This window comes from Papaver somniferum, chromosome 9, assembly GCF_003573695.1.
Source record: "Papaver somniferum cultivar HN1 chromosome 9, ASM357369v1, whole genome shotgun sequence".
NCBI classification, from domain to species: Eukaryota; Viridiplantae; Streptophyta; class Magnoliopsida; order Ranunculales; family Papaveraceae; genus Papaver; species Papaver somniferum.
Window position 1 is genome coordinate 152,893,150 of NC_039366.1, and position 11,399 is coordinate 152,904,548.

An 11,399-nucleotide genomic window follows, 5' to 3' on the forward strand; every position below is an offset into this window, starting at 1 on the left:
TATTGATAAAGGTAAATCCGTGCTTGAGAAGGACAAAGGGGACAAGAAGGATGGAAAGAAGAAGTATAAACCTAAAACAACGGCAAGAGAAGTAATTGATGATATGGAGCCTTTACCTCCTAAGAGGAATGGGAGACCTTGGGGTGAGGCAAAAGATCGTCCGTCTTGATTGACTACACGTCTTCATGGGCTGCTAGAGTTTGTGGCACAAAGGTAATAAATCAAATTACATATATGTTATTTTCATTTTATTAGGGATAATTAATTATAACAACCAATTGTTTTTTTGTAGTTTCCGGATAAAGCGGTCCCCAAACTAAGGCACCAACAAGGAAAGTTTTGGTCGTTGGACAATGAGCATCCGGATGTGGTAGCTTTGGTAAAAGCTTCGGAGTTATGGTCTGGAATCGACGCTTTGCAGAAGACATATGATGTTGTCACAGTTTGTGGTTTTAGAGAAAGATTTTGGCCCGAAACTAGGAATTTTCACCCCTCATTCGGCGAGATGACTATCACTCCGGATGACGTAAAGCAAATCACTGGTCTAGCTTTGGAAGGAAAGGCTGTGTTTGAGGTTTTCAACAATTCTATGCCTTTTGATGAGCTTTGTGCCTTGGCGAAGAATTGTCTTGAGTGGGGCAAAGATGAAGCGGATGAAGAGTTTGAGATAGGGTATGGAGCACCGCCTAGAGCTAAAAGGAAATTTAATGCACCAGGCGAAATAAGTGAAGCAATTAATATGTCAAGGAAGATTAATTTGGGTCATCTGAAGGATAAGTTTGGGGATTCTGACACCAAAAGTAAGAGTGGGTTGTTGGTGATGGACGCAGAAAGAGCTAGACATACGGCTATAGCTTATTTGTTGCATGCTCTTGGGACCGTCTTTTTCCACGATTTTTCAGGAAATAAGGTAAATGCTTGTTATTTGCAGTGGTTGAAGACTCTCAGTCTCGATCCGCAAACAAATGAGGTACCTAGGTACTCATGGGCCACCGCCCTCCTTGTTGATGTGTTGGACTGTCTTTGCAAAGCTTCTAGATGGAACGAGACACAAATTACGGGATATGTTGCTCTTGTTCAGGTATCTTTTTGTTTTAATATAACAAATGTTTATTTATTTTACTTTTATATATTGACGTACTCATGTCTTATTAACAATCGAAGATGTGGCTTTTGATCCGTATTTGAAGCTTGATGACGATGGAGACGATGAAGTTGGTGATAAAGTATTTTCTGATATGGCGACCTATACGGGACCTTTGTTTCATGCAACTGGGTTCGTCATTTTAGATCCTCGTAAAACGCTTCGCCAAATCGGTATTGTCCAAAAAATTGTACCTGAAGAAACTCCTTTAAAACTGAGCATAGCCAACTCCCAATTTAAGAACAAAGATGTCAAATTTAACTATGAAAATACACCGTCGATCGAGCATTGGAATGCTCGTTCCCAAGAAATAAACCAAATGAGTAGAAGACTGCTTGAAGCTTCTCATGGGACTTTTGAAGCGGATGCGAATTACATGGAATGGTATCAAGAGTGGGCTCATCCTTATGTGGAAAAATTCGGATCCGGAGGCGCAGAGACATTTCAGGAATGCAGAGAAAGAGAGTTCAAAATCAAATGTATCAATGAATGAACAAGATGATTGGGAGAAGATGGTGGTACGTACACTACTAATTATGTTTGTATATGTTGTTTTTCTTAATTATCTATGAATAATTAGAGTATGTGTGTTTGATATGAAAAAATAGATCGAACGAGTTAATTGGGTGGCCAATGACATCTCCCGTATGATTAATTTGGGTGAGGAGTTAACGGTAGATCAACTAAGATTAATGCGCAATCGAGTTAAAGATATAATTATTCCTGAGAAAGGAGGTTTATATCCTGATGAAGCGGAACGACCAAGGAGAACTAAAAGGGATAGGTCTCCTTCTTCTAGCGACGACTCAGACTCTACACCCTCCCACCCTACCCCCACCCACGTGATCAAGTTCAATCTAAGCAAGGAAAAGCAGGTCGAGGTGGTAGAGGTGAAAAGGGTTGAACAAGTGCTCGAGGTGGTCGAGGTACAAAAGGTGGAACAAGTGCTCGAGGTGGTCGAGGTGAAAAAGGTCGAGATCCTGGAACAAGTGCAAAAGTTAGCCGTGCTGGAACAAGTGCTCGAGGTGGACGTGGTGTAGGTAAAAAGACTCCAATTCAAGGTGGCAGCGGTCGAGGTAAAAAATCCAGAGTTATAGAACAAGTTGTGGAACCTGCACCAGAGGACAATTTGGATGAATTTTTGCAAAGCACGTCGGAGGAGGGATCAAGTGAAAGTGAATGACTATTTACTCTCTTTTTATTATATTACTTCATGGATATTTTATTATCTAAGACTTTGTCTATTTACTTTTTTTGTTGTTTGGTTATGAATTTGGATGGATGAACTTTTAAAACTTTGCATTTATGAATGAATGTTAGTCTTTCCATTTGTCTAATCTAAGAAAACTGAGGAAACAATCAAGATTTACTAATTTCTTGTGCACTTTCGGCTAGGTCGATCCTTCACATAATCTAGCCGAAAGTTCATATAATTCTTGTCAAATAAACCTGCACAGAATTTCGGTTGGAAAGTCCCAGCCGTTAATATAAAATGGTTAGGAAAAGGAACCGTAACTCCGTTTCGGTCAGGAAGTTCCTAGATGTATATTGCACTGGGGACTAAAAAATTAACTGAGTTCTTATTACGGCTACGTTTCCGGACAGTCTATCTTTCCGCGGTTGGGACTCCTAACCTTAATGCTGACATAAATTTGCAACTCTGGTTTACGGCTTGGTCGACATTTGAAGTTCCTGGCCGTAAACGGATTTACGTCTTGGAATTTCCTAGCCGTTTGACACTCTGACAGCCCTAAAAAAAATGGCTCCTTGTTGCGGCTATATATCCAGGTCGTAATTCTGACAAAAATTAACAACTATTATTTATGGCCTGGAATACCTAGCCGTAAAACTGACACATCACAAACCCTGGAGGCTTATACAGAATTACGGCTGGGTCTACCATGCGATTTCCTAGCCGTAAGTGCCTATAATTTTGAATACCACATCAGATCGGCTAGTTTTTTGAATTTTGAAAAATAGATCCGTTTGAAGACTGATTTGGTTCTAGTTGTTCAACCACTTATTTAAACTTGAAATAACTCTATTACCTCTATATAACCACCCATTCCAAATCAAAATCACACCTGCTACATCAATAATATCCACCAAAACTCCTACAAACTCAATACAATGTACTCAAAGGATAAACTCAACTTCACTTTGGAAGAAGACTTATCTCTTTGCAAAAATTTTGTACTATGTTATCCAAAAAAGGGAGAAGAACGAAAGAAACGTGGTTTACCAAGTCAATCGTATTGGAGTAATATTTTTAAGAATTTTTGTAGTGAAACAGGTAACACTAACAATCGCGATGGGGTTGAATTGTATCTTCGATTTTCAGACATACGCAAAAATGTGGAAGAATATATGGCTTTACGTCATATGTGCAACCAACTTCGACTTAGAGGTGAGACTGATAGAGAAGTCGCAGCTCAATCTAAGAAAGAATGGAGAAAATGGAAAGGTTATGATTTCAACTTGGAAGCTCAATTCGCCATCGTCAAAGACTTCTTAATACATCAAAAGGGATGTTATTAAAACCAACTTTGTAATGGGGATATATCAAGCATTTAATGAGTTTTATTATGGTCTAGTTAATGAATATATTAGTAATTTTCAATCGTATTAAGAATTCATGTTGAATCAAAAAATTTCTCAACTTTCAAATCGAATTACGGATGGAAAATTTATGTAAACGCAGCCGTAATGCAGACTCAGGTTATACTGGGAAGAATAACGGCTAGAAGTTCATAAATTCCCATCCGTTTTTACTGTTCACGACTGGGAGTTCCTAATATCCCAACCGTTGTGTATCATTTCGTCCGGGTCGACAAATTTACCCAGCCGTAACAACATAAAAATTCCAGATTTTTTTCAGATTTTTGACGGATTTGAATTTGATAAAATTGATGTTGGGAGTTGATTATAAGGTTATCTTGACTTTTGTGATGAAGGGTTTCATCATTTTTCTTCAAAATTTCTAAAAAAAATTTCACCAAAATCACCATTTTTCCTTCTTCAAAACTCAAAAAAATCAAGTTTTGATTTGCAAAAAATTAATGTTTTGATTAGTCTAATCGATTCACTAAGATTGATTGCTTAGCTTAATCAATTTTAATAAACATTAATCAAATTAAGGGTAGATTAGACATTACAATAAAGGATAGATAAGGGATCCTATGGGTTGTTATTTCATGACCCATTAAGCCCAAAAAACCCACCCTTTTTAATCCCCAATAATAGGATTCAAAAAAAATGTTCTTATACCATGTTAGGTCCAGCAACATGTACCGCAGTTACTTTTCAACGAAAAAAAATGCACCATCGCTACGCTATATCCTAATTTCTGCTCCGTCATCAACATGAATGAAGCTGCAGGTGGTGTTAGTTATGTTGGTTTTGCTGCAAGTTCTGTTGGTTTTGTAGTTCCTTTTACCTTTTTATTTATCCACACAGCTCCACAGGTATAGCAAAAACTCATGACCTCACCTACAGGAAAAGAGACAATCCAGCAAAGCCGGGAAGAAATGATAAAGGGAAACAAGATGGGACATGCAGGGGTATATACATAAGTTCGAACTTGCTTCAATAAAATAAAGAACTTGCTTCAATAAAATAAAATAAAAAGTTCGAACTTTACCCAATAGAAAATATGAAGAACGTTATGGAGCATATGGGTTCTCTACACATAACATACGCTTGGGAAGGAACATACAGCCGTTCATGGATCCAACAAAACGGTCGTACCTCGACATGATCAATTGGTTAATCTTGGTCATTCAACAAAATAAATTAATATTACTCCTTCCGGTTCAGAAAGAACGTACGCTTTGATTTTGTCAAAATATTGAAAAGATCATAGTATCTTAATTAGTTACTTATCTATTTTATTTTAATAAAAATGATAGTAATAAAAACTACCTAACCCATGCCATAACGGCACTGTTTAAGACTCAACCAATATTATATTTACGATGGGATTTTAATAAATTAGCAGAAACTTGACAAGAAAAAAAAAATCGATTGAAGGATCCAAAAATTGAAAGAAGCTTAACGTTTCATTAAATATAAAAGTTTTTCAACTAGACTAATATTATTATGCTCAATAAAATACTCCTAAAAAGAAATGAAACATATTGAGAAACCAAAAAGTTATTTTATTTGGTCAGTGACTAAAGAAAAATATAAAAAGATTATTGAATGTCAATAATTGTCTATACATAAATGAAGTGATTTTAAATGAAGATGCTTCACCTTTTAAAAGCTTAAAGACAAATCTCATAACTGAAATTCATGTGCAAGTAGTAACTTTTGGGTTATTATCTGAAGAGTGAAAATATGATGTTATTTTATCTTTTGTGGAAATTTCTAGAAAGTTAAAATTTAATTTCTTTTTATTTTAACTCTTTTGGTGCATTAAGGTTTTTTTTTTTTTTTCGTTTGCCTAAAATACGCGACATAGATCGAGCATAATCAAGCTTTATGATTTAGGTTCTTCCAAATATGTATCGGTGGATTTGTTGTTTAGTAGTGGAACTGTTGAATTTTTCTTTTTTCTCTTAAAAAAAGAATCTCCTTAATGTTTTCTCGCAGGTTTCAATAGAACTTAGTGTTATATTAAACTTAATCGGATGAGATTTCGTAGATTTGAATAGATATACCTCTTATTTTTGTGGATTCTTATTAGAGTCGTGCTATAACACGGTCGTTCGAATAACTCAAAAAATACGGTTGCACCTTTGCACCGTTGTATTTTCCATTTATCAAGATACGCTGGATTAGATTCTTCGAATGAGAAAAATATATACTTAATTATTTGATAGCTCTCTAATTGTATTATTTAGGAAATCCTGATCCGATATATCACTCATCACCATTGTTGCATTGTTTATCGTTTCAAGGTGATATGAACTTCGTTACTAGAATAGTGATGAGAAGGGGGTGGTGGTGGGGTTTCGGTGGGTGGGTTGCAGTGCTTGAATGAACTAGACACAAAAATGAGTTGATGATGGTTCACTCATTGAATCGGATTAAGAAAACATCACTGATAAGAAATGGATCAGAGAAATCTTGAAATTAAACATTATGATTGATTAAAATTCTTGGCTCAAATGAATCATATTCATTCTACATTATTATTCTTTTTTGAGCATATTCATTCTAGGTTATTGATGCTCATCAACGAAGAAAATATTTTTAATGGTCATCGATATATTGAGATGGTGACCATGTAAATAAAGCTGGTTCGACCCTCTATTTCATCTTCCTGCCCGATTCTCTACTGGTGTATCACCGTGGAGAGAGAAAAATGAAAAGAATTAGCATTCAAGGACTTGTATGTAAATAATTAACAAATTAAGGTTTAAGAAAAAGTTAAAATTCTTATAACATGCACTGAGATATGTGCATCTCCAAGATGTGATAATTTAAAGTTACCTAACGGTGCAAAGGTGCGACCGTATTTTTTGAGTTATGCGAACGACCGTGTGAAAGCACGAATCTTTTTATTATATATTATGTAATCTTTGTTAATAACATCTAAAATTTTCTTTTAAGAAGTTGAGTTATGATCTCAGTAATGAGGGAGTCCAATAAATGCAAAGTCATAATGAAAAGAAGTTACAACTCTTACATTCGTCTGATGTATTTTTCTGGAATGAGACTGGGATTTTCGGATGCAACGTTTGTCTCTCAAAATGTTATATGTCCGTCCAAGGCTCAAAACCTCTTATGTTTTGTATTACAGATTTAATTTTTGGAGTCAAATATATATTCTCTTAAAAGGAATAAATGATATATTTGTTTCCTTAATTATACAAATTTCTTTAATATTTTAGATTGAGTCCGGTTAAAAATAAATTTATGAATATAAAAAATTGAAGGGTATATTAGAGAGTTCATTGGAGATATACGACTATAAACAGATTCTGGATACAATTTTGAAACTGACGAAAATGGAATAGAGGACGGTCTTTTCGAAATGAAGGGAGTATAAAATTCTTAAGATAGTGTGGAACTACTGGGCAGTTGTAAGCTCTGTCCATTTACATAACTCAAAACAAGCACATCCTGTAATATATTTCAAGAGATTCTATGGGATAATGAGTATCGACAACAATAAAATTGTTTTCCAACAATATAAGGTACCTCATTAACTTACAGTTAGTAATATCTAAAAGATTGTTATCTTAAGCTAAAGTACTTGTGTATTTGGGAAGTAAGAGGGTCCGCCTAATATCCAATATGACATAGTATCCACACATAACATTAAGCATAAGCATATGCCTCCGCAAATGAACAATAAGCATGCTTTCAAGAAGATACAAAAAGTACCTGCAAGTTAGGTGGTAGCAATCCCAAATCAGTTCAATCATATGGTTACACTTCTCGTATTGGCGCCAGAGCTTTGCATCGAAAAGATTTAATGAGCTTTGCATCATCTTCAGAGATTATTTGTGTCTGATGAGCTTCACAGGTCATGCGATTATTCCATGGCACCTTGCACTTAAAACAAAAATATTCATTGCATTTTCCATATTTCCCACAAAGATATTCATTAGTAGACTCTTTGTAAACACATTTTAGGATGTCGTTCTTTGACATCGGGTTGGAGCACTTTGGGTTTTGGGAAATAGACTTTCTCTGTTAAAGGTATAAAATCCTCCTTTATCATTTTGCTCATCATACCATTTAACTTTGTGGTCATAAATCGTTTCCACTTATCGTGATTCAGCATGGTTTTACAGCCATCGTGAGTGAAAACGCGGGGGTACCAAAATACACCACCAACTTTTTCTTAGACGATCTGTATGGACAAACTTAAATACAATTCTGAGAGTTCAACTTAATGAATCTCAATCAAAGAATAATATTTAGAGTTATACTTCTCCCAGAATCATAAAGTTTACAGAGATAAGTATGTTGAACCTGATTTACGTGTAAGAGTACTTGGACGATTCCAAAGATCAATATCCAAGAATCAATCAAGTCGTATCCAACAAACAAGGATGGATATATCTACTTTTATTGATTTAAGCACAACCTGTGATATTTCAATTATAAAGATAAATAATATAATGCTTAAAAAAAATAACACAGACACCAGAAATTTTGTTAACGAGAAAGCCGCAAATGCAAGAAAAACCCCGGGACCTAGTTTAGATTGAACACCAAATTGTATTAAGCCGCTACAGACACTAGCCTACTATCAATTAACTTTGGAATGGAATGTAGTTGAGACCGAATTAAACCCTCACAGAAATTCAGTTACAGTCGCGTTCTTGAATCCCATCAAGAATCTGCGCAATTGATTCCCTTAGCTGACGTCCTTTACAACCTAAGAGTTGCTTCAACTCAATCGAGACTTTAAACCTGTTAGAGCATTGCTCGGTCGAAATCACAAGTGTTTCTATCCCAAGCTTGTTGTCAAATTTAGTTGTCAAAATTATATCTTGATTTCTAGTCTACAATTAGTTAAATATCGGATTAGGATAGAAGTGTAGTTGAGAAACAAACATGACGACAATCATCATTGTGTTCTACCGTTTGAAGGCGAAGATCAACCGAAGATTTTGGAGAACTTCTTCAACAAAAGGTAAGTGAAGACTGAACCACTTATTTCTCAAGTTATATTCATATTTACATTTATGAGACGATGTCGCATAAGTAATTAGAATATCATAAGCATATCAAGAATTTCGAGTCAAAATTTATCTTGTAAATAGTTCTCGAAATATGACTAAGCTTAATGAACATTTTTCATGCTTGATGAATTTCGGTTAAGAACAATTTTATTGTTCGCAATCAAAATCATGATTCAAGTTCTATCATTCGAAAATATCCTGGAACAGTGATATGTGTCATTGATGTTATTCGGGAATGTTTCGAATCGATTTAGACAAATATAGAACTACTATAGACTCGGATATAAGATAGTGTTATCAGTCTTACAAACTGGGAAAATTGTTATAAGTCTGAAGCCGTATTAAATGTACTCTTACACGTAGCGGAGTAGTTATATGTCCACAAAAAGATTTTTGGTACGTATATCCTTATGCACATCCTGTAAAAATATGTTAACTCATGAACCGAATCGGTGCACATACCCGTGTGCAAACTGAAAGGTCACGGAACCGGTTTGGTATCCATACCGGTAAACGTACCAGAAAAGTTTTATATTCAGGAACTCGGTTTGTGTATCCATGCCGGTACGCGTACCAAAATAGTTATGTGGACTCTGGAACCGGTTATAATCTTAAGGTACACATACCGGTACGCATACCTAAATAGTTCTATGAACTCTGGAACTTTTTGTGCTTAATAGTATACAAACCGGTACACGTACTGTGACTGGCCTGACTCACCAACGGCTATGGTATTTGTACTTTGTACATCTACTAACCATGCCGATTAAATTCTTATGCACTTAAACTATTTCTCCAAGATAATTTGCATTTGAATAATCTCTAAAAATACCATAGACATTTTTGATCACTTAATTGTGTTTCGAGTTAAGTCTTAAGTGTTTATGAAAATGCTCGAGTTTATGGACTGCCTTCGTGTTGAAAAAGAGAAACTGGCTACAAATTTCCTTCTAGCTCAGTAACAGTGTATCACTTTGAAAGAAGAAAACTTTGTGTTAAAAACTAAAATTACCTCATTGCATGATGTTATTGCTCCTGTGGCATTACCTAGCATTGATAAAAATTACTTCCAAAAAAGATTTCCGGTAAAAAACGTTTACGTAAACTGTCAGCATCCAAAGAAGCTATTAGTAAAGACAACGTACCAACAAAGGTTTCTAGTCCATGAATTTGTTCACACTGTGAAAAAAGGAATCACATTGCTCTGAATTGTTATTCTAGAAAGAAACAAATTTCTGATCTTCAAAAATTGCTTAACTTTGCAATTAAAGAAGTACAAAATTTGACTCCAACGATTTTCAGTTCTGCAAAAAGCAAGAAAACTTATGGAAGAAATAATCTGGGTAATTCCTCATGAAAATTCTATAAGACCAATAAATTTCATCCTGTAGTGTCTAGAAACACCACGAATATCAGTTTCTCTACCGATAGTGAAAGTAATTCTGGGAGATTCAAGTTTAGAAAATGGAATTCAAGTGATTCTGACTCTCTGAAACGGATCTCAAGAGGTCCCCGTCTTGCTCCTCGAGTAGTTCCTTCTTCGGAAAAACGTTCAAGTAAAAAAGATTTTTCGAACTTCCTTGTAACTGGAGAAATAAGATCAAAGACTCATAAAAAACGTAATAGAAGAAAGGAAAGAAAACATAGACAATGTCACAAGAAAGTCGATCTCGATGTATCTCTATTTGATACTAGTGGTGAGACTCTGTCTCATTCTGTTGCTTAACCTCGACAGATGTGTTAGAGCATTGCTCGGTCGAACTCACATGCGTTGCTATCTCAAACATGTTTGTCAATATTAGTGGTCAAAACTATAATTCTTGATTACTAGCCTATCAGATCTAAGGTCTTGGATTATGATAGAAAGTGTAGTTGAGCTCAAGACTCCATGGAAATCATCATACAAGACGAAGGACTACTCAAGGGACTGGTGGATCTTCATCGACTAAAAGGTATGTGGAGACTTGAACTTATCTGTCACTCAAAAGTCTATTTACTCTATCTCCTACACTTGAGACAAAAGTCATTTTGATATATAGACTTTCATTATACACATTTGTTATTTCGAGACGAGTTTATCTCGCCTATATATTTCTCGAAATGTGTGTTGATAAGCTTTCGCTTTAGCCGAATTCATCTTTACCAAGTGAAGAAAGTCATGTTATGTTTCAATCACTTTGAAAATTGCTCTGACGAAAAATGGTCTGTGAATAACGGCTATATAACGTTCTCTGAGAATGTTTCAAATGATTGAAATGAGATTTTAGATTACATAACCATTGGTGTATATAAGCATTGTTGTGGAAACACATATATGCATAAGTCCTATTCCTTGAACCAAAGTTTGCTAACTTTGTTGATCAAGTAAAGTTGGAAGTGGCGCGAACATAGTCCGCGAACTTGCGGAACTTCCCGGCCCGAGATTTTATGCTGGAGATTGTGTACTCCTTCCATGAGCTTAAGTCCGCGGACTAACCCAGTCCGCGAACTTGAGAAGGTTATATTTAAAGTCGGTTGTTCTTGTTAGAGCATAGCTCGGTCGACCTCACATGCGTTTCTATCTCAAGCATGTTTGTCAATGTTAGTGATCAAAACTATAAGTCTTGATTTCT